Source organism: Pinus tabuliformis, chromosome X (assembly GCF_031772625.1).
Source record: "Pinus tabuliformis cultivar Carrire ecotype Pingquan chromosome X, CPIR1, whole genome shotgun sequence".
In the NCBI taxonomy this organism is placed as follows: domain Eukaryota; kingdom Viridiplantae; phylum Streptophyta; class Pinopsida; order Pinales; family Pinaceae; genus Pinus; species Pinus tabuliformis.
In genome coordinates this window covers 1,585,300,119-1,585,323,096 of record NC_142308.1, presented here as the reverse complement: position 1 = coordinate 1,585,323,096, position 22,978 = coordinate 1,585,300,119, and positions in this window count along the sequence as shown.

Here is a 22,978-nt window from a genome sequence, read left to right as displayed (position 1 = left end):
TCCTAGGGCTAGCTGAGAGTACGAAGACGAGTGTACATGCCTTACTTCTTGATGGTTGGCTTGGATTTGGCACAAGTAGTGTAGGCTCTGATATATTTTCCAACATCATGTTGGAGTTTTGGCCAATAAAAATACTTCTGTAGTACTGCCACATTTTTCTCCACACCAAAGTGACCCAACTGTAGTGTGCCTCCCAAATCATCTTGGAACACTCACTTGAAGGAGCACAAAGGTGGCCCAAGTAGCATAACAATGCATCCTATGGGTAGAATTATAGTACTTTCTTGCCATCCACTAGCATCTGGTATGTGGTGGCTAACTTTAGATCATTTTTGGATAGTTGTAGCAATCTAGAGCTCTCGTGGCCATAAGAGTTGAGGATAGTGGTTAGTATTAGAACTGGGGGACAACTGAGGCAATATGCAACATGATTGGTGTTTTTATTCGTGTATTTAATGTTATAAATTGAACTGTTACATATATTTGGACCACTTCTGATGGTGATAATTCTGTAACTTCCCTTGTGTATGTATAAAATGAAGAGATCAGTGATCTATGTGGATGACCGTCTCCTTCCCCAGAATGTAATGTTTCCATTGTCAGCAATCCTGCACAATAGAATACATCTCTTTATCATAGGTGGGGTACTTATGAATTGTATCAGAAATTGTCTCACTGTGATAAGCCACAAAATGCCCTTGTTGAGTGATAACTGCAACAATCGCATAGTTAGAGGCGTCCATCTCAATTTCAAATGCTTATTGCAGGCATGGAAACGTGAGCATTAGTGTAGAGAAAAGGCAGTTCTTCAGCTCAATGAATGCCTTCTGTTGGGACTCATACCAGGACAATATTAATTTTTCTTCACCCTTGGTAACTTGACTCAAAGGCCAAGTGATATGAGAGAATCCCAACATGCACCTTCGATCAAATTTGGCAAGGCCCCAAAAATTCAAAGCTCTGTTAGAGTGGTCAGGGTTGGCCAATCCCAAATGGCTTGGATCTTATTCGGATCCACATGTGTGCCTTTCTCATCAATTATGTAACCTAGATATTGGACCTCACCCATGCCAAAGGTGCATTTCTCCAAGTTAGCACATAATTTGTGTTGTTGTAGGGTTTGAAGGACTTCCTGGATGTGTTGAAAGTGATCTTCCCAAATCTTGTTGAAGATGAGGATTTCGTCCAGATATACAACCAAAAACCTAGTTGTTGAAGGACTGAAATATCTCATCCATCAGTCTCAGAAAAGTTGTGGGGGCATTTTTAAACCCGAAAAGCAGGACCAACTACTCAAAAAGGCCCTCCTTGGATTTGAAGGTAGACTTCCATACATTTGTGTGTTCGATTGGAAACTAGTGATAACCATACTTCAAATCAATTTTGTGAAGTACTTGGACCCCTTGAGATGGTAAATAAGGACATCAATCCATGTGACTGGATACCTATTCATGACAATGATTTTTTTTAGAGCCTGATAGTTAATTCAGAGTCTCTAGGTCGTATCCTTCTTCTATACAAGTACAATTAGGCTCCCATAAGGTGAGGAACTTGGTTGGATATATCCATTTTGTAGCAAATCCTAGATCTACTTCTTGATTTATTCATTTTCCAAATTAGAGTGGTGGTATATTGGCCCATTAGGTAGGGGTACTTTTGGAGTTAGATCAATCAAGTGTTTGACCTGACAGTGCAAAGGTACCATTGTGGGTGAGGAGAATATGTCCCTGTTTTCTTCCATGACCTTATCCACCTACATTTTCTGCATGGACGAACCCTTCACAAGGGCCATGTGTGTGGCCATGATCTTCCCCTTACTTTGAGAGTGAATAAAAAGGAAAACATATTTTCTGGTCTGGGAGATGATCTTACTGCATTTCTAGTAGAGATCAAAGATATGGTGGTAAGCAAGGTTACCTCCATTATCCTATATAACTTACTGCCCACAGTAATAATAATAGTGTGAGGCATGGACTCATACATAGAATGATTCTTCCATAAGTATTGTTGGCCTAATAACACATAAAATACTTCAAGAGGAGAAACACCACACAATACCTCATCCATGAAGGGCTTGATGTTGTATGGAAGGCGGCATTGCTTACTGACATAGATAAATCATACATAGTGGAGTCATCTTATGGTGTTTGGTTGCGGGTGTGGTGTGGTTGGTAGACCCAATCACTTAAACTCCGTTGAGATGAGGTTATTTTGGCTCCCATTATCAAAAATGAACTGCAACGAAGAACCCTTCACTCATATCTATGAGTGGAAGAGATGCTCCCCCTCCTCTAGATCTTCTGGCTCAATCTTCTAGACCTTGGTGATGGAAAAGGTGACACTAGGTTCTACGTAAATAATCTGCTTCCCCTTTTCATTCCGATTGTTAGGTTCTAGCTTAGAATTAGAACATGCATCAAACTATAAATCTTTTAGTTTGGCCACCAATGATTTCTTGGCATGACACTCATTTGTGTTGTGAGTGTGGATCTTGTGGAACTCACACCATTTCCATGTGTCCTTCTTTGTCTTCATGGTGTCATTCTTTAGTTGTGGCTTTGATGGGTTTTCTCAAGCCACTCCACCTTGACCTTGTCCTTTGTTATGCAGTTTGGGGGTGTTGTTGCCCTACTTCTGATTTGCAGATCCAAAGTAACACTTCTTTTTTTTTAACTTTTGTTCAATTTTGGCAAGATATTGGTATGTTGCACCAAGCGAGGAGATGTACAGGAACTTCATTTCTTCCTGAATGTATTTGTGCAGAAATTCGTGGTACTTGAGCACCATATGTCGCTCAGAGTCTTTTATACCCATATTTTTGTGTAGAGTATGAAAAATATCTATGAAAGCATGCACATCTTAGTCCCTTTATTGTCGTAGTGTGGTCCATTGTATGCACTTGTATTCATAGCTCCCCACATGCTAATATTGTTCCTTGACAATGTTGGGTTGTGTTATATTCTTTCCATGACTAACCGACGTAATTAACGGGGGGTAGAGCCCCGCCTTCGTTGCACTGATTGCGTAGCAACGGGGGGGGGGATCAAAGGGGGTTTGAGGGGTGTAGGTGACCCCACACTATGGGGTCCGGGGTAGTGCCCTGGAAAAATTTTGTTTTTGGACCCTATATTAGGTTGGGCGAACCTACCTATGGTTTTGTGCATGATTTTTTGCACATGTTTTGGACGCGATGGTTGTCAGTCCATGGTATTGGATGCTTCGACATGTATAAATATGTATTGTAACTTTGAAAGGAAAATAATGAAAAATCAAGCTGGTAGTTCCGGTTTTGGGATCCAGGGGAAAATCTCTGTGTATATGTGTTTTATGTGTTATGCTATCGCATTGTTTATTTTTTGTGTTTTAGAATTCGTATGCAGGCAATTTTTGTACGGTGTTAAAACCTACATTTGGTATCAGAGCTATTTTGGATTCAAGGGGATTCCTTTGTTGCTGAGGGGTTTTGCTCGGGCCTATGGTAGACCCTGTTCAGTGGGAGATTTGCGGGATCGATTCTGGTGGTGAAAGAGGATGGCGAGCAGTGGAAAGATAGAGATCAGGAAATTTAAGTTGTGGAAACTCAAGATGGAGGATCTGTTGGTGGATAAAGATCAGTGAATCATGGTAGATCCAAGTACTAAACGAACGGGAGTATTCGATGAAGAATGGAAGAAGTTAGATCAGAAGGCAAAAAGCACAATACGATTATGTGTCTCAGATTCAGTATTGCTGAATGTATGAGGAGAATCTACGACTAAGGATTTGTGGGACAAGTTGGGGAATTTGTACCAATCTAAGTTGTTGGTGAATAAACTGTTCCTATGGAAAAAGCTGTATAACCCGAGGATGAAATATGGATACTTGATGACAAAACATCTGAACTCATTTAATACTGTGGTAACTCAGTTATTATTTATTGATATTAAAATTTCATATGAAGATAAGTGCATCAGTTTGTTGTGTTCTCTACCAGATTCATGGGATAGTCTGGTTATTGCAATAAGTAGCAATGCAATTGCCTTGCAGTTTGATGAAATAGTCTCATCCTTGCTGACGGAGAAGATGAGACAGAAAAATATGGAGAGCCAAAATGGTGATGCCTTGTCTGTACGAGGACGGTCCCAGAACAGAAACAAAAATAAGTCATTAAGTGGGAGATCTAAATCTAGAGGGAGATCTAAACCTCCAGGAAAACTTGTAAAGGTGGTGTGTTGGAAATGTGAAAAGGAAGGGCACTACAAAAGGGATTGTAAATCTAAAGCTCCTGACAAAGGAAAGGGATCTGATGATGTTCCTTCTGCAGAGGCGAAAACCACCTCAGATAAAGGTGGGGATGTGTACTTGGCTTCTTCAAGCACATGTATATCATGAGGCATGGTTGTTTGACTCAGGTGCATCCTTTCACTTCACTTCCCATAGAGAGTGGTTCTGTGAATATGAGAAATATGATGGTGGTGATGTCTTCTTAGGGGATTATAGGAAGCCTAGAATCATTGGTTGCAGAAAAGTAAAGTTGAAGTTGCAACGTGGAAGGGTTAGAACACTTCCCGGTGTTTTTCATATTCCTGCATTGGCCAGAAATCTGATTTCCGTAAGCAAGATGGATGATGCAGGTGTAAAAACAGTGTTCAAGAAGGATACCTACAAAATGGTTCGAGGAGCATTGATATTGATGCGGGGAGTTTGGATTGGAACTCTATATAAGCTACAAGGTAGCACTATTATTGATGGGTGCAACAGTTTTGTGGTTCCTGAAAGTGGAATAGAAAATCTAGTGGTCTCTGGAGAGAAGACCATGCTGTGGCATCAAAGGCTTGGACATATTGGAGAGGGGCCTTCGAATACTTCATGGTAAAGGTATGGTAGAAGGTATGAGTAATATCTCTCTGGATTTTGATTTCTGTGAAAATTTTCTATATGGTAAGCAGAATCGGGTGAGTTTCCCCTCTGGTGGTAAGAGGGCGAAACATATATTAGAGCTTGTGCACAGTGATGTGTTTGGACCTGTGAAGGTTCCATCACTAGGTAAGTTTGTGTACTATGTATCATTTATAGATGACTTCTCAAGGAATACATGGATATATTTCCTTAAGAAGAAATCTGAAGTCTTTGACAGGTTTAAATAATTTAAGGCTCTGGTGGAAAACCAAACAGAGAAGAAGATAAAGGTGCTAAGGACAGATAATGGTGGAGAGTTTTGCAGTAAGGAATTTCAATAATTCTGTAAGAAGTGTGGTATAGCATGGCAGAAGACTACTCCATATACACCTCAGCAAAATGGAGTTGCGGAAATAATGAACAAGACATTAATGGAAAGGGCAAGAAGCATGCTTAGTGGTGCTGAGTTAGGACAAGACTTCTGGGCAGAGGCTGTGGAGACTGCATGTTACCTGGTCAACAAATCACCTTCATCAGCATTGGAAGATAAGAATCCACAAGAGGTATGGATTGGTAAGAAACCTTCTTTTTCACATCCGAGGATATTTGTATGTGACGCATATGTACATGTTCTAAAGGAGAAACGAACCAAGTTGGATAGTAAATCTAAAAAGTGCATCTTTACTAGGTATAAGGATGGTTTAAAGGGTTATAAGCTTTGGAACCCGGTAACAAGGAAGGTTGTGTACAGCCGAGATGTGGTGTTCATAGAGGTGAAATATGTCATTAGACATGAAGTCCAACCAAAGGAACCTGAGAAGATAGAGTTTGAGCTAAAGGAGGAAGAATCAACTTTACAGCAGAGGAGGAATTAGAAGATGAAGAGCCACAAACTCTGGGTGTGAGAAGATCAGTTCAAAAAGGAAGGCAGCCAGAAAGGTATAGTCCATCTACTTTCTGTTCAAATTTTTCTTTATCTATTACTGATGATGATCCCAGAACTCTGAAAGAAGCAGTAGATTTAGAGGATGGAAAACTTTGAAAAGAGTCCATGGTTGATGAAATGGCATCTTTGCACCAAAATGAGGCTTGGGATCTGGTGGAGTTGTCGGCTGGAAGGAAACCCATTGGCAGCAAATGGGTGTTCAAGAAGAAGAAAAATGTAGAAGGAAAGGTGGAGAAATACAAAGCTTGCTTGGTAGCAAAAGGTTATTCCCATGTGATGGGAATTGATTTTAGTGATATTTTTTCTCCTATTGCCAAGGTAACTTCTATTAGATTACTTTTATCTGTTGTTGGTGCTTTTGATTTTGAGGTAGAACAGATGGATGTGAAGACAACATTTCTTCACGGGGATCTGGAAGAGGAGATCTACATGAAGCAACCTGAAGACTTTGCAGTGAAGGGTAAGAAAGAACTGGTATGCAAGTTAAAGAAGTCTTTGTATGGGTTAAAACGGTCACCAAAGATGTGGTATCAAAAATTTGGTACATTTATATGTGGACTTGGCTTCACTAGAAGCAAAGCATATCACTGTGTGTATTTTAAATTAATTGGTGGCCGTGTTATTTATCTGGTCTTGTATGTGGATGATATGTTGCTGGTTAGAAATGAAAAAGAAATTATCCAGGATTTTAAGACCCATTTTTCCTATAAATTCGACATGAAATATCTTGGTGCTGCAAACTATTTTTTGGGCATGGAAATTAAAAGAGATCGGACAAAGAGGAAGCTTTGGTTAAACCAGAGGAAGTATGTCAAGACAATATCGCAGAGGTTTAATATGAAAGATAGTAAACCGGTGAAGGTTCCTATTGCTGTAGGTGTAAAGTTATATGCTTAATAGTGTCCCAAGACACAAGAAGAGGAAGAGGACATGTCCTGTGTTCCATATGCAAGTGTAGTCGGTAGCCTGATGTATGCGATGGTCTGTACTAGACCAGACATAGCGCATGCAGTGGGAGTATTGAGCAGGTTTATGTCAAAACCAAGGAAGGAGCACTGGACAACAGTGAAGCGGGTTTTCAAGTATTTACATGGCACTAGTGATTATGGTTTGTGCGACCAAGGAAGACCAGGATTGGATAGAGTGTTGGATATTTGTGGCTTTGTTGATGTAGACTAGCCTAGAGATCTGGATCAGAGAATATCTACAAGTGGGTATGTGCTTAACCTATTTGGAGGTGTAGTCAGTTGGATGAGTAAGAAACAATTTGTAGTGGCACTATCAACTACAAAGGTAGAATACATGGCAGCCACTCATTCAAGCAAGGAAGCAATTTGGTTGCAGAGATTGTGTTCAAGTACAAGGTTAGTACAGGGAGCTAGATGGATAGACTTTGACGGCCAAAGTGCAATTTTCTTGGTGAAGCACCCTACATATCATTCAAAGAAAAATCACATTGATGTTCAGTATCACTTTGTGAGGGATATGATAGAAGACAAAAAGGTGTTTCTGGTAAAGTTGGACACTTTGAAGAATACTGCAAATGCATTGACAAAATTTGTGAGCTCTGAGAAGTTCTCTTGGTGTAGAGAAACAATGGGCATTGCAGGGCTGGATAAATGACTAAGCTCTCTTGTGGCCCCCTGTGGAAAGAAAACAACAAGTGGGAGAATGTTGGGTTGTGTTATTTTCTTTCCACGACTATGCGACATAGTTAACTGAGCGGTTAGAAGCGGGGCGGAGCCCCCCCTTCGTTGCACCGATTGCATAGCGGGGGGGTCAAATGGGGTTTGATGGGTGCTGGTAACCCCACTCTATGGGGTTTGGGGTAGCGCCTCAGGAAATTTTGGTTTTGGACCCTATATTAGGTTGGGAAAACCTACCTATGGTTTTGTGCATGATTTTTTGCACATGTTTTGGACGCGATGGTTTTTGGTCCATGGTTTTAGACGTGATGGTTTTCGGTCCATGGTTTTGGATGCTTCGACATGTATAAATATGTATTGTAACATTGAAAGGAACATAATGAAAAGTCAAGCTGGTAGTCCTAGTTTTGGGATCTAGGGGAAAATCTCTATTTATATGTGTTTTTTGTGTTATGCTCTCCATTTTTTATTTTCTGTGTTTTAGAATTCGTATGCAGGTAATTTTTGTATGAGGTTAAAACCTACAGACAATGTCTTGGAAAGAGTTCCAAGAGGGTGCATCTATAAAAAAAGAGGGTTCCTCAACCCTTTTCTCACAGTAAGTTTCCCACTAGTCTTTGAGATGGGGTGTGGCCTTAAGTAATGCAAAAGTAATATTTTCCCTCTCAGAGAAATTATGGACCAAAAACTAACCTTCCAACATATTCAACCATTTACTTACAACATATGTATCTATCTGACATTCGACTATATGGATATCAAAGTTAACTTGTATCTTGAAGGGGGCGATGCCTCCAAAGTCACTGTTGGATGAAGATGTATACCCTGTTTGGATCCACTGAAGGATATGGGAAAAGTTGTCCATCATCTTGCTCCTTTACTACTCAAGGGTTTCTTCGAGCAAAAGTTTGATAGGATCTCATGCTCCCTTGTCTTTCTTTATTCTGCCATGGGAGGCTATCAGTGTCAACAAGGACAGTTTTGCAAGGGCTCATCCAGTTCAAGTCCCAACTTCTTATACCATGACCTCGTTGGGGACTTGCACCAAAAACAAAGAAAGAGCAAACCACTTTGATACCACTAATCTGGATTTATGCAAGAAGGAAATGAAACTTCAATTCATTAATTACAGACACTGAAAATTGTTTACATGCAGAATGGAAATAGACTAGCTCGAGTGATGGTAGCTTATCTCTGAGAAGAGATGTGACAACTACATGCCTTCTAAAATTTGTTACAATGAGGCTTGGAGGCCTATTTATTATTGAGAAACAATGGAAAACCCTAAACATCCAAAAAACTAACCCTAGGAGACGAAGCGCCAAAACTTTATGGGCCCTGTTGGGGTTAATTGGTACATCAACTTCCTGAGGTCGTAACTTTGCATACAATATTTGATTGAAGCGTATGATACCTCTTTAGAAATATTATCCAAGGACTACAATTTTTTATTGAAAACATGTCGTGGGCGTTGGGTTTGATTCTTTTCCAAAAATAACATCGTTTAGGGCTTCGAAACAGCGCCGGAAGTTCAGGACTTAAAAAAATTCCAAAAATAGTGAATTGTGCTACAACTTAGGAAACTGAAAGAAATAGAATTGGGGGTCCAAGTGGAATAGACAAGTAGCTACCAATATCCACCGAGATCAAACAATCACTAGTATAGTAGTCACTCTTCTTATTTATGTTCATGATATTGTTCTTTTTGCAAGGAACCCTTACGATATTAGCAAGCATCTAAGAATCCTTAAATATTTTTGTCCTAAGACAAATATGGTTGTTAATAGTGACAAAACTAAAGAATTAATGATTAAACCCAAAAATATCACACATGATACCTTTACATATGATAATAACAACTTGAAAGAAGTGCCTTCATACAAATATCTCGAAATCAATATATATCAAAATATCCCTTGTAAATATAACATGGAGAAAAGGATAAATGGAGGGTGGAAAGTTTATTATGGACTTGAAAAAAAAAATTAAATTAGTAAATATTTGGATATCTCGAAATCAATATATATCAAAATCTCCCTTGTAAATATAACATGGAGAAAAGAATAAATGGAGGGTGGAAAGTTTATTATGGACTTGAAAAAAATTGTAAATTAGTAAATATTTGGATATGGGATTTTAAAAAGTCCTATTTGAGATTGTCATTTCCCCTATTATTTTATATGGATGTGGGATTTGGGGGTGCATTATCTCCAGAGAGTCATGGAGAAAGATAAAACAAATCCAAAAGCAACTTATAACCTATAATCTCAAAATTAAAGGAAATACACCCTATTATATCCTCCTCATTGAAGCGAGCCTTTCTCCCTTTAAGAATGACAATGACTATATATCTAATGTCTAAGGAGGTTCAACATCATGAAAGATAAGATGATTACTAAAATTTCTTCTAACTCTAGACAAAACCACCTTTGGCTCAAGCGAAGATGGAATAAGGATGTTCAATCTTGGCAAGTCCATTGGAGGGTAAAGGAATATATAATTTATATAATATAGGATAAAATAAAAAATATTATTACATACAACTTTTAGTGGAAATTGTGGTATGATAAAGAGTTAGAAGGAAAAATGAAATTAATATATTTATAGGAAAACAATCAACCCAAATATCAAAAATCAAAGTATCTCTCTGTCTTAACTAATGTAAAGAAGAAAATAATCATTGCTAAAATAAGAATTAATTCTCATGAGCTCCATAGTGAAATTTGGAATTCATCAATTCCCTAAACACCATGGGATGAAAGATTCTATCACCTTTGTGACATTAAGAGGATTACAAATGAAAAAAAAAATCTCATGTTGTCTAGCATATACGCAAATTAGATCTTAATTTCAAAATCTTTGTCACACTAATAGCTTTCTTCACCTTTTAACTTAGTAAAACTACGATGATCTTGGAACATTTCTCTTAATTTTTTTTGAACATAAAAATAAAATTCTAAAGAATTCCAATGAAAATGTAGGTGGAGATAATGTAATATAGATCCACACTCTACAATTTTATGTGGTTTCACACTTATCGCAAATGTTGTTTTCATACGTAAGATGTATTCCTTTATTTTGACCTTCCTTGGGATCTAATAGAAGTTTAAATTGTATATTATGAGCCTAGTCCTATTTGAAAGTAGATGTTCATATCAAAGGTTGAATACACAAATTTCTATTCCTCAAATAGCCATAGTTCAAACCCTTTTAGTGTGGGGGTTTCCCAACATGGCATGAGGCATGTGGTGGATTTACCTCATGATTCTCAAATTAACTATGCCTCTCCCTCTTCTTTGTTGGAAATAATACTGAGAGGGGGGGGGTGAATCAGTATTATCAAGAAAAATATTTCCTTTTTCAACTTAAAATAATAAACGCTACTTCAGTTAATAAAAACCGCGTATATACGCAACTTCAGATAAGGAAAACCACGTATATAAAGCAGACTTATAATTTGATTTATCTTTCAAATGTTAGTTATTAATTTTTGAATCAGAAGCAAATAAACAGTACTAGAACCAGTGAAACAGAGCAGAAGACAATCACACACATGAACACAAGATATAAGGAGGAAACCCAATGTGGGTGAAAACCCCCTGCTGCAATTCGTCTCTATCTTCTTTTTAATTAGAAACTTCTCTTTACAATGTTTTGCACTGGTGCAATCTTTACCAGTACACAGGCTGCAACCTGCAGAGAGCTACAACTCTCTCTCGTTCTCCAGCTTTCCTGGAAGGGAGCTCCAACCCCCTTAGTTCTTGTACTAGCTTGAGATACTAGTACGCAGGCTCCTACTTGCAGAAGGCTGCAACCTTCTCTCTACTTTCAGGGACCTCGTTTCATTAATTTTCAGACTGGATCCACAAGTAATATCAATCAAACATCAAGTATTTCTGCATCAACCAAACCCTTTTCACCAATCAAAACTGAATCAGATAAACACTTCTCTGTCAGTTGTACCCAAAACACAGTAATTGTAATCAAACACCAATTCTGAACCTAGAACACTGCAGAAATAAAACAGAAGCAGCTAGAACATAAATCAAGATATGTACGCTACTTCACTATTCATCAATCTGTGTGTATACACTTCTGTACCACAACCAACCTGCGTATACGCTTCTTTCATTCACAGAAAAAGCGTGTATACGCACCTGCACTTCACTGAACCTGCGTACAGATCTATAACAGATAATTTATTCTTTTAAACATTTAGACATTAGTTAACCCAGATTTATAGATCAAGAGTGTGCCACATATAACAGATCAAAATCATACAGAGATACCAATGTTCAAGCCTTGAGATTTTGATCCATCAATACTCCTTATCCTTCTTGCGCTCAGGTTCCTCCTTCATTCAGATTTAGATCTGCACCATAACCCAATCACTAGTATTCCAGATCTAGCATGATATCAGATATTCAATAAATCAGATGGTACCTTGCCACATGATCTCCTTCCTCTTTTATAGTTTTAGGCCTTCCACAATCCCACGGTCCAAAACCATAATAAACAATACCAAGGGCCCAATACCTGGGGTCAACACACTTTCCGAGATACCATGGTCCAAAACCATAGGTTCAAATACCAAGGATTAACTACCACAGACCAAAAATAAGTTTTCCACCCTGTACGTGCTTTTCTGTGCATAAAAGTGCATGTACATGCATACACGACTTTTGAACGACTAACCCGCGTGTATACGCGACTTGGGCAAGGTACACCTGCATATACAAGATTTCCTTCATTCTGCGAGCCTGAACTGAGATCTGTTACCAAAGTGAGTTGCCATCAAGGACAACACCTGTACCATAGCGCCACACCTGTGCCAAAATGCCAGCAATCTCCCCCTTTGGACTTGATGACAACCCCAAGATCCTCAAAGTCATTCTCCCCCTTTGTCTTCAAGGGCAAAGGGTTGTGCTCCCCCTGAGTACATGTTGATATCTCTGCTCTTCTGTGCTGTACATGCTCCCCCAGACTGTAGGCAAGATCTGCAAAAAGGTGTTCTTCAAGAAGAACCAGGACTTATACATCATAAAAGACCTTCCTATCACCAAAAGACTCAATACATACAACCATCACCCAAACAAGTGGGGATCATCCACCCAACCAAGTGGGGATACATTAGAAATTTACATATGACAACCAATTGCATCAATCATCCCAGGCATAGTGGGGAAACCAAAATAGGCTGTTACATGACCTTGATAAAAAAAGATATACATGACATAGAGACGAAATATCAAGACTATGCAAAGCAGCATCTGACAATCACTGTATATATCAGCAACCATGTTCTCCTTCTGTTCTTCTTTCTGCAGCTGATCCACCTGAACCAAAAACAACTTGAGTACTAGAACCAAGAGCTTATAAGGTAATGCCAACAATGCATTATTAGAAGATTATCTGCTCTCCCTGAACCTATGCCTGATGGTCTCTGACAGACCCATATCAGCCTCTCTTCAACCAGAGTTTGTCCTTGCTGATTTTCTTCAGAACTCCATATGCGCGACTGCACTTGCATAAATCGGCATATGTACGTAGATTCCCCTCATCCAACTCACGTACACCAACTTTTCTTTGAAATAGACAAGCTTCAACAGCAGGATGAAGCATCAACTACTCCCAGCTTCTGCCTGAGATATTCAAAAGTTTCCCTGGGCAGTGGTTTGGTGAGTATATCAGCAATTTGTTCTTTAGAAGGACCATACTCCAACTTGACTTTTTTCTCAAGCACTTGTTCCCGAAGAAAGTGATATTTGATAGGTATGTGCTTGGTCTTTTAATGCATGAAAGGATTCTTTGAAATTCTTATTGCACTTGTATTATCACATAAGATAGAGACAGGTGGAGTACAAGTGATTTGAAAATCCTGCAAGGTTTGCATCATCCAAAGAAGTTGAGTGCAACAAGATGCAACAGCCACATATTCTGCTTCAGCTGTAGATAAAGCAATCAAACTCTGTATCTTGCTGAACCAAGATACTAATCTGGAACCCATAAAGAATGCACCACCACTTGTGCTCTTCCTGTCATCCACGCTTCCGGCCCAATCTGCATCTGTGTAAGCATGAAGTGCGAGATCTGTATCTCTAGGGTACCATAAGCCATAGTTTTGAGTTCCTTGAAGGTACTTGAAGATTCTCTTGACTGCCTGAAGATGAGTTTCCTTTGAATTTGCCTGAAATCTTCCAACTATTCCCACTGCATGCATGATGTCTGGTCGGGTACCTGTCAAATAAAGTAGACTTCCAATCATAGATCTCTAGGTTGGTTGATGTACTGCTGCTGATTCATCATTTGTACTGAGGCTGCATCCTGTAACCATGGGGGTACATGCTGGTTTCGAATCTTCCATGCCATACTTCTTCAGAATCTGCTTGAGGTACTTGGTTTGAGACAAGAAGATACCGCCTTCATTTTGTTGGATTTGCAATCCAAGAAAGTACGTCAGTTCTCCAAGCAAAGACATTTCGAATTCTTTCTGCATCACCAAGGCAAAGCTTTGACTCATAGCTTCTTCATTGCTTCCAAAGATAATATCATCTACATACACAACAAGTATTAGCAATTTGTTATTTTCAATTTTTATATAGAGATTGCTATCTGCTGATCCTTTTGAAAAACCTTGTTGATGAAGGTATTTATCCAAACGATAGTACCAAGCCCTTGGAGCTTGTTTAAGCCCATAGAGAGCCTTTTTAAGTCTGCATACAAGATTTGGATCATTCCCAAGGATGAAACCATCTGGTTGCTCGATGTATACTTCTTCTTCCAAGTCTCCATTCAGAAAGGCTGACTTCACGTCCATTTGAAATACTTTGAACTTCTGAAAGCTTGAGAGAGAAAGGAACATTCGAATGGCTTCAAGTCTAGCAACGGGAGGAAAAGTTTCTTCAAAGTCTATTCCTTCTTGTTGAGCATACCCTTTACAAACAAGCCTAGCCTTGTTTCTAATAACTTCCCCATTTTCATTCAACTTGTTCTTGAAGATCCATTTTGTTCCTATGACATTCTTATCTTTTGGTCTAGGAACCAACTCCCAAGTGTTGTTCTTTTCGATCTGCTCAAGTTATTCATCCATTGCCTTGACCCAGCATTCATCTTTGCACGCCTCTTTTACATTTTGTGGTTCAGTGGAGGAGAGCAATGCCAAATAGCTTGAGGCTTCTGCAATTGTTCTTCTAGTTTGTACACCTGCTTCTTTCTGCCCCAAAATCTGAGATTCTGGATGATTCTTCTGAACGTACCTAGATGGAGTCTTCTCTTCTATCCTTGTCTGTCCCTCTGGTGCCTCTTGAGGTTCTTCTTCATCATCTGTCTGATTTGGAGAGTAGTCTTCATCCTCATCGATATTTTCATGATTTACTTGCCTAGGGATGTATCCTTTTTCATCAACCACTACATCAATCAAGTCAACAATTCTTCCAAGTCTTTTATTGTAACACTTATATGCTTTGCTGTGAGGAGAATAACCAAGGAGAATGCCTTCATCTGCTCTAGGTTCAAGTTTGCCAAGCTGCTCATCAGTATTCTTAATATAGCATTTGCTCCCAAAAATTTTGAAATGCTTTACTGAAGGAGTCTCACCATACCAGAGCTCATGAGGAGTTTGAGTGTTGTTCACTCGGACATTTGTTTTGTTGAGAATAACAACCGCAGCATATGCAGCTTCACCCAGAAGGTTGCAGGAGTTCCAGACTCATCAAGCATAGCACGAGCCATTTGTTGGACTGTTCTGTTCATCCTTTCCACCACTCCATTTTGCTGAGGATTCCTAGCCATAGAGAATTCCGTTCTTATTCCATGTTCTTCACAGAAATCGAAAAATTCATTTGAGGTAAACTCCCCACCTCTGTCGGACCTGAGGCACTTAATTTTGTAATCTGATTCATTTTCAGCCAAGGCTTTGAAGGATTTGAATTTTTTGAATGCTTCGTCTTTGTGCTTCATAAGTCCTAACCAAACAAACCTGGAGAAGTCTTCAATGAATAATATCAAGTATTCTTCTCCTCGAGGTGACCTTGTCCTAAATGGACCACATACATCTGTATGGACTAGCTCAAGAGGCCTGCTAGCTTATCCTTCCTTCTGAGGAAAGTTAGTTCTGGTTTGCTTACCAAACTGACATGATTTGCATATGGTGTTGTCTGGTATTTTGATATCTGGAAGACCACGAACTGCTTGGTATTTGCATGCTTTCCTTATTTGTGAAAAGCTTATATGCCCCAACCTCTGATTCCATAACCAGTGTTCATCATCCTTGCTCAAATAGCATTGTTGTTGTCCTTCTTCAAATATGTATAGATTATTTGGAGTTCTTCTTCCTTTGATCATTGTTTTTCCTGTATCAAGATCACGAACACTACATCCATTTGATCGAAATATTACCTCGGTTCCTTGATCGCACATCTGACTAACACTTAGTAGATTATGCTTCAAGCCATCAACATACAAAACATTTCCAGCTTTGACCTTTTCTTTCAACTAAGCAGTGCCTTTTCCTTTTATGGCTGCAGGGGTATCATTTCCAAAAGACACCTTCTTTCCCTTTTCTAATGCAGTATATGATTCAAGTTTTTCTTTATCCCCTTTCATATGCTTCGAACATCCGCTGTCAATATACCATAGATTTTCCTGTCCTTCTGCATAGAAAGCTATCCCATATCTTTCTGGTTGTGGTTCCTTCATTCTCCATGTTCTAGCACTTGAGGTATGTTCCTTTTGAGTTGTCTTCCAAAACCTGCTCCTGCATTCAGAATCTTCATGACCAAAGTTATTACAAATAGAACATTCAACTTCATTTTCAAGGGCTGAAAAGTTGTTATAAGTCCTTTTCGTGATTCCAGACATATTCCTTTGTTTTTGAGCTTCTCTAGTCATGATTGTCTTATAGGAAACACATTGAGCTGCTTTGTGACCAAAATTATGGCAAGAGAAACATTGGCCATTGAAGAAACTCCTGTGATTATCAAATCTATCATCCAACTGATTGTAGTTTCTACTGACATCCATTCTTGAGGCAAATTGGGAAGATTTTACCTGTGGCTTATTGTAGCTTCTGTTTGTCCTTAAGATAGCTTGTCTCCGATTTTCTTGATAGTATTTATTTGTTCTTTAGGTAAACTGTCCTTGATTTACCTGATGATTTCTATTAGGCCTTTGCTCGCTCCTCCTTGCTGCATCAAGATAACTTTTGGAGGTAGAAGCTTGAGATGTTTCTCCATTATATCCCAGACCTGTCTTGATTAGTGGAGAACGTTGCACATTGATAATCTCATCCAGAGTTTCAAATCCTTTAACAAATTTAAGATTAATATCTTTTGTTTTCTCAATCTCCTTTCTAAGACAAACAATTTCACATTCCAATTTTTCAAGACGTTTTTCCCTTTCAACCAGTTGACATTGTAGAGAATCAATAATTGCATTTTTCTCTTCTAAGCAGATTTTGAGATTAGTCATTTCTTCACAAAAACCTTCTACATCTATAGCATCCATGTAGTCATCATCTTCAAAAGCCATTAAAAGTTTATATTCATTACCTCATTCATCTTCTTCACTATTTGAAAGACCATCACTATCTTCATGAGTGTAATAGCTTTTCTTATTTGCATTCTATTTCTTGTTCCATCTAACAGGTTCCTTTCCCTTGTCAATCTTATCCTTATGAGGACATTTGGCACCATAGTGACCTACTCTTCCACAAGCAAAGCACTTGAAAGGTAACTTACCTCGGAATCGTCCGGCACCCGTTTGAAGATTTTTGACAAAATTTGATTCTTCTTCTTCTTCTGACACGTGTCCTGATTCATAGTATTCTCCTTTTCCTGAAGCCTTGAAGGTAGCTTCTCTCCTGTCTGATGGACCTCCTATCCTCATTTCATAAGCAGTAAGAATTTCGTGTAGTTGTGACATTTTAAGACTTTGTAGATTCTCCTTTTCTTCTATTGCAGAAACTTTAGATTCAAACCTAGGTGACAAAGATCTTAGAACTTTTTCAACCACAACAGCCTCTTTTATTTCTTCTCACAAGTTTTTCATACAATTAACAATCTCATCTACATGAAGAAAATAGTTAGCCACACTTTCATCGTTATAAATCTTGAGATTTTCATACTGAATCCTGAGGGTTTGAAGTTTTGTTCGTTTTACGTGATCATCTCCTTCATAGCTTAGGACAATCTTGTCCCATATTTCTTTTGCTAATTTTAACTGCATAACTTTCACGAATTCTGATTGAGATAGACATCCTAGAAGAGTATTGACCGCCTTTTCATTTGTTTCATATTTCTTCTTCTCAGCTGGATCTATAGGGGTAGCTGATGGAAAAGTATACCCTGTTTCTATGATGTCCCAGACTTCTGTACCCAGAGATTGAAGATAGGCAGTAACTCTTACCTTCCAATATACGAAGTTTGTCCCATCAAAAACCGGTGGCTTGATTGATGCTTCCCTCTCGTAGTTGCTCATGATGAAAGATCTTCCTTCAAGCGATCAAGCTTCTTCAGAAGGACCTGCTTTGATACCAATTGTTGGAAATAATACTGAGAGGGGGGGGGGGTGAATCAGTATTATCAAGACAAATATTTTCTTTTTCAAATTCAGATAATATACGCTACTTCAGTTAATAAAAACCGCGTATATACGCAACTTCAGATAAGGAAAACTGCGTATATAAAGCAGACTTATAATTTGATTTATCTTTCAGATGTCAATTATTAATCTGTGAATCAGAAGCAAATAAACAGTACTAGAACCAGTGAAACAGAGCAAAAGACAGTCACACACATGAACACAAGATATAAGGAGGAAACCCAATGTGGGTGAAAACCCCCTGCTGCAATTCGTCTCTATCTTCTTTTTAATTATAAACTTCTCTTTACAATGTTTTTCACTGGTGCAGTCTTTACCAGTACACAGGCTGCAACCTGCAGAAAGCTACAACTCTCTTTTGTTCTCCAGCTTTCCTGGCAGGGAGCTCCAACCCCCTTAGTTCTTGTACTAGCTTGAGATACTAGTACGCAGGCTCCTACCTGCAGAAAGCTGCAACCTTCTCTCTACTTTCAGGGACCTCATTTCATTAATTTTCAAACTGGATCCACAAGTAATATCAATCAAACATCAAGTATTTCTGCATCAACCAAACCCTTTTCACCAATCAAAACTGAATCAGATAAACACTTCTCTGTCAGTTGTACCCAAAACACAGTAACTGTAATCAAACACCAATTCTGAACCCAGAACACTGCAGCAATAAAACAGAAGCAGCTAGAACATAAATCAAGATATGTACGCTACTTCACTATTCATCAATCTGCGTGTATACGCTTCTGTACCACAACCAACCTGCGTATACGCTTCTTTCATTCATAGAAAAAGCGTGTGTATGCACCTGCACTTCACTGAACCTGCGTATAGATCTATAACGAATAATTTATTCTTTTAAACATTCAGACATTAGTTAACCTAGATTTATAGATCAAGGGTGCGCCACATATAACAGATCAAAATCATACAGAGATACCAATGTTCAAGCCTTGAGATTTTGATCCATCAATACTCCTTATCCTTCTTGCGCTCAGGTTCCTCCTTCATTCAGATCTAGATCTGCACCATAACCCAATCACCAGTATTCCAGATCTAGCACGATATCAGATATTCAATAAATCAGATGATACCTTGCCACATGATCTCCTTCCTCTTTTATAGTTTTAGGCCTTCCACAATACCACGGTCCAAAACCATAATAAACAATACCAAGGGCCCAATACCTGGGGTCAACACACTTGCCGAGATACCATGGTCCAAAACCATAGGTTCAAATACCAAGGATTAACTACCACGGACCAAAAATAAGTTTTCCACCCTGTACGCGCTTTTCTGTGCATAAAAGTGCGTGTATACGCATACGCGACTTTTGAACGACTAACCCGCGTGTATACGCGTCTTCGGCAAGGTGAACCTGCGTATACAAGATTTCCTTCATTCTGTGAGCTTGAACTGAGATCTGTTACCAAAGTGAGTTGCCATCAAGGACAACACCTGTACCATAGCGCCACACCTTTGCCAAAATGCCAACATTCTTTTCCTAATGCCTTTATGGGAGAGAAAAATGCTAAACTTGTCTTAGGATGGGTTTCTCTATCTGGTCTCCCTTCAACCTCCCATTCCATGCCCTCAACTAAGCCCTTTGTCCCCCCACCCACATCATCATGTGATTCTAGTTGTGATCCAAAAGCTAAAAAATGTGTTAGCGTTAAGCAGGGGTTGATATATATGGTGTTGGTAAGGACATATGATTCGAGGACATCTGAAAAATCATCAGCACATCTCTAGTGGGAAGATTTTGCAAGGAGTTGGTGTGAAAATCATATCTTATGTCTTGGAACATTGATAATTAGGAGTCACTCCTAGTCTATAAGCCCCAAGTATATATTCTAGTGAGAGGTTGGTTATTCTTCTATTTTTCTTCAATGGAGGATTGCTCATATTCAAAGAGAAGAATTGGGTGTGGATGCATTTTGTAGTTTTTTACCTTGCACAAAAATTACCTGCATATGAATTATAAAAATAGAAAATAAACAATCGTGGGAGCATAAAACATAAAACATATATACACAGATATTTTCCCCCGGATCCCAAAACTGGGACTACAAGATTGATTTTTCATTATATTCCTTTCAATGTTACAATACATATATATACATGTCGAAGCATCCATTAACCATGGATTAGAACATAACTGTAGTTCCCTTGACCGGATCTACAAAATACCATGGGCATAAAACCATCATGCCCACAACCATGTGCGAAAACCATGCACAAAACCATAGGGAGGTATGCCCACCTAATATAGGGTCCAAAAAAAATTTCCCCGAGGTGCTACCTCAAACCCCATAGAGGGGGGTTATCGCCCCCTTGTTGTGCCTGGCACAATGAACAGGGGGGCTTTCACCCTCCTATGCGTGGGGCTAGTCGAGGAAATAATATACCACACACCCAACATTCTCCCACTTGTTGTTTTCTTTCCACAGGGGGTCGTGAGAGAGCTTAGTTGTTGGTTCAACCCTACAATGCCCATTGTTTCTGTACACCAAGAGAACTTTTCAATGCTCACAAAATTTGTCAATGCATCTGCAGTATTCTTCAAAGTGTCCACCTTTACTAGCAACACCTTTTTTTCCTCAATCATATCCTTTAAAAAGTGATACTGAACATCAATGTGCTTTGTCTTTGAATGATAAGAAGGGTCCTTTGCTAAGAAAATTTCACTTTGGCTATCACAATATATCCTTATAGCTCATTGTACCAACCCCATACTTGAACACAATATCTGCAACCAAACTACTTCCTTTCTTGCATGAGTGGCTACCAGGTATTCTGCCTTTGTAGTTGAAAGTGCCACTACAGATAGTATCTTTCTCATCCAACTAACTTCACCTCCAAACAGGTTAAATACATACCCACTTGTCGATATTCTCTAATCCATATCTCCAGCCCAGTCTGCATCAAAAAATCCATGGATATCCAAAACTCTATCCAATCTCGGTCTTCCTTGGTAGTATAGACCATAATAATTAGTTCCACGCAAATACTTGAAAACCCTCTTCACTATTATCCAATGATCCTTCCCTGGTTTTGACATAAACCTACTCAATATTCCCACTTCATGTGCAATGTCTAGTCTAGTACAGACCATTTCATACATCAGGCTACCAACTACACTTATGTATGGAACACGGGACATGTCCTCTTCCTCTTCTTGTGTCTTGGGACACTATTCAGTAGATTACTTTACACCTATAGGAATAGGAACCCTCACCAGTTTACTATCCTGCATATTAAACCTCTACAATATTGTCTCGACATACCTCCTCTGGTTTAACAAAATCTTCCATTTTGCCCAATCTCATTTAATTTCCATGCCCAAAATATAGTTTGCAAAACCAAGATCTTTCATGTCGAATTTGGAAGACAATTAGGTCTTCAATTCTTGGATAATTTCTTTGTTATTTCCAATCAACAACATGTAATCCACATACAAGACCAATTAAATAACGTGGTCATCAATTAATTTAAAATACACACAGTGATCTACTTTGCTTCTCGTGAAGCCAAGTCCCCATACATATGTATCAAATTTCGATACCACATCCTTGGTGATTGTTTTAACCCATACAGAGACTTTTTTACCCTTCACCGCAAAGCCTTCAGGTTGCTTCATGTAGATCTCTTCTTCTAGATCCCCGTGAAGAAATGTTGTCTTCACAACCATTTGTTCTACCTCAAAATCAAAAGCAGTAGCAATAGATAAAAGTAATCTAATAGAAGCTACCTTGGCAATAGGAGAAAAAATATCACCAAAGTCAATTCCCAACACTTGGGAATAACCTTTTTCTACCAAACAAGCTTTGTATTTCTCCATCTTTCCTTCTACATTCATCTTCTTCTTAAACACCCATTTGCTGACAATGGGTTTCCTTCCAACCGGCAACTCCACTAGATCCCAAGCCTCATTTTTGTGAAAAGATGCCATTTCATCAACCATGGCCTCTTTCCATAGTTTTCCATCTGTTAGCCTCCTACTGCAGCAGGTTAATCATCTTTCATGATCGACATTTTTACATGCCAAATATGTCATACTTTGCTTGCTGCAATGCTCCATATTTGCTATAGATGACCAGAGAAGTATCCATGAGAGTGTGCTAGTCTAAATGCCACTGCTGTGTTCCATTTTTTATGGGTTGATCCTTTTTTGATGAGTTTTTAGCTAAGGGAGGTCCAAACAGCTTAATCTTGGCTTCCCTAGGTTTCAATTTCCTGTTGTAGAATATACAGAATGAACATCTGTCCAAATGTTTAATCTTGGCAGATTTGTAGATAGGTAGAGAAACAAGGGTGCTCAACAGCTTAATCTGAGCCCCTGGATGCACTAAGTGTAGTTGTAGATAGGAGGACAGCAAGAAGAAAAGAACAAAAAGCTAGGTATGCTAGTTCAAGTGCACCCAAACCAAAAAGAAGAGAAAATGCTAGGTGAGTAGGCCGGGTAGGTAGCTTTGTGGTTGCAGAATCATGGCTTGTGATCCATTTCATATTGTCAAGTGTTATATCTATCATATCACAAGTTGAAGGCAGTTGTTCAGTTGGAGGACTTCAAGAAAGGCATGTCTAACTCCCCTTCTTCCTCTTTCCCCAAATCACTCACTAACTTCCCCCAAAGAGGTCAAGATCTGCTTGATACCTCTTAGATTCATCATTCTCCATATCATTTGCCTTGGTGGAGATTTGCTTCACTCAAGGAATGCTTACACTTATTCTATCAGTCATTTTCCCCCATTGATAGCCTAAGACATCATACTTAGCGCTTTTTCTCATCTTGGTTATGTTAACTACTAACTTTACTATGTAGCTCCCTATCTATTTCCCCTTCCCCTACTAAAACTATGTATATAACTCCCCTATATACTTATCCCTCCCCCTGGTTGAAAAATAACCATATGCA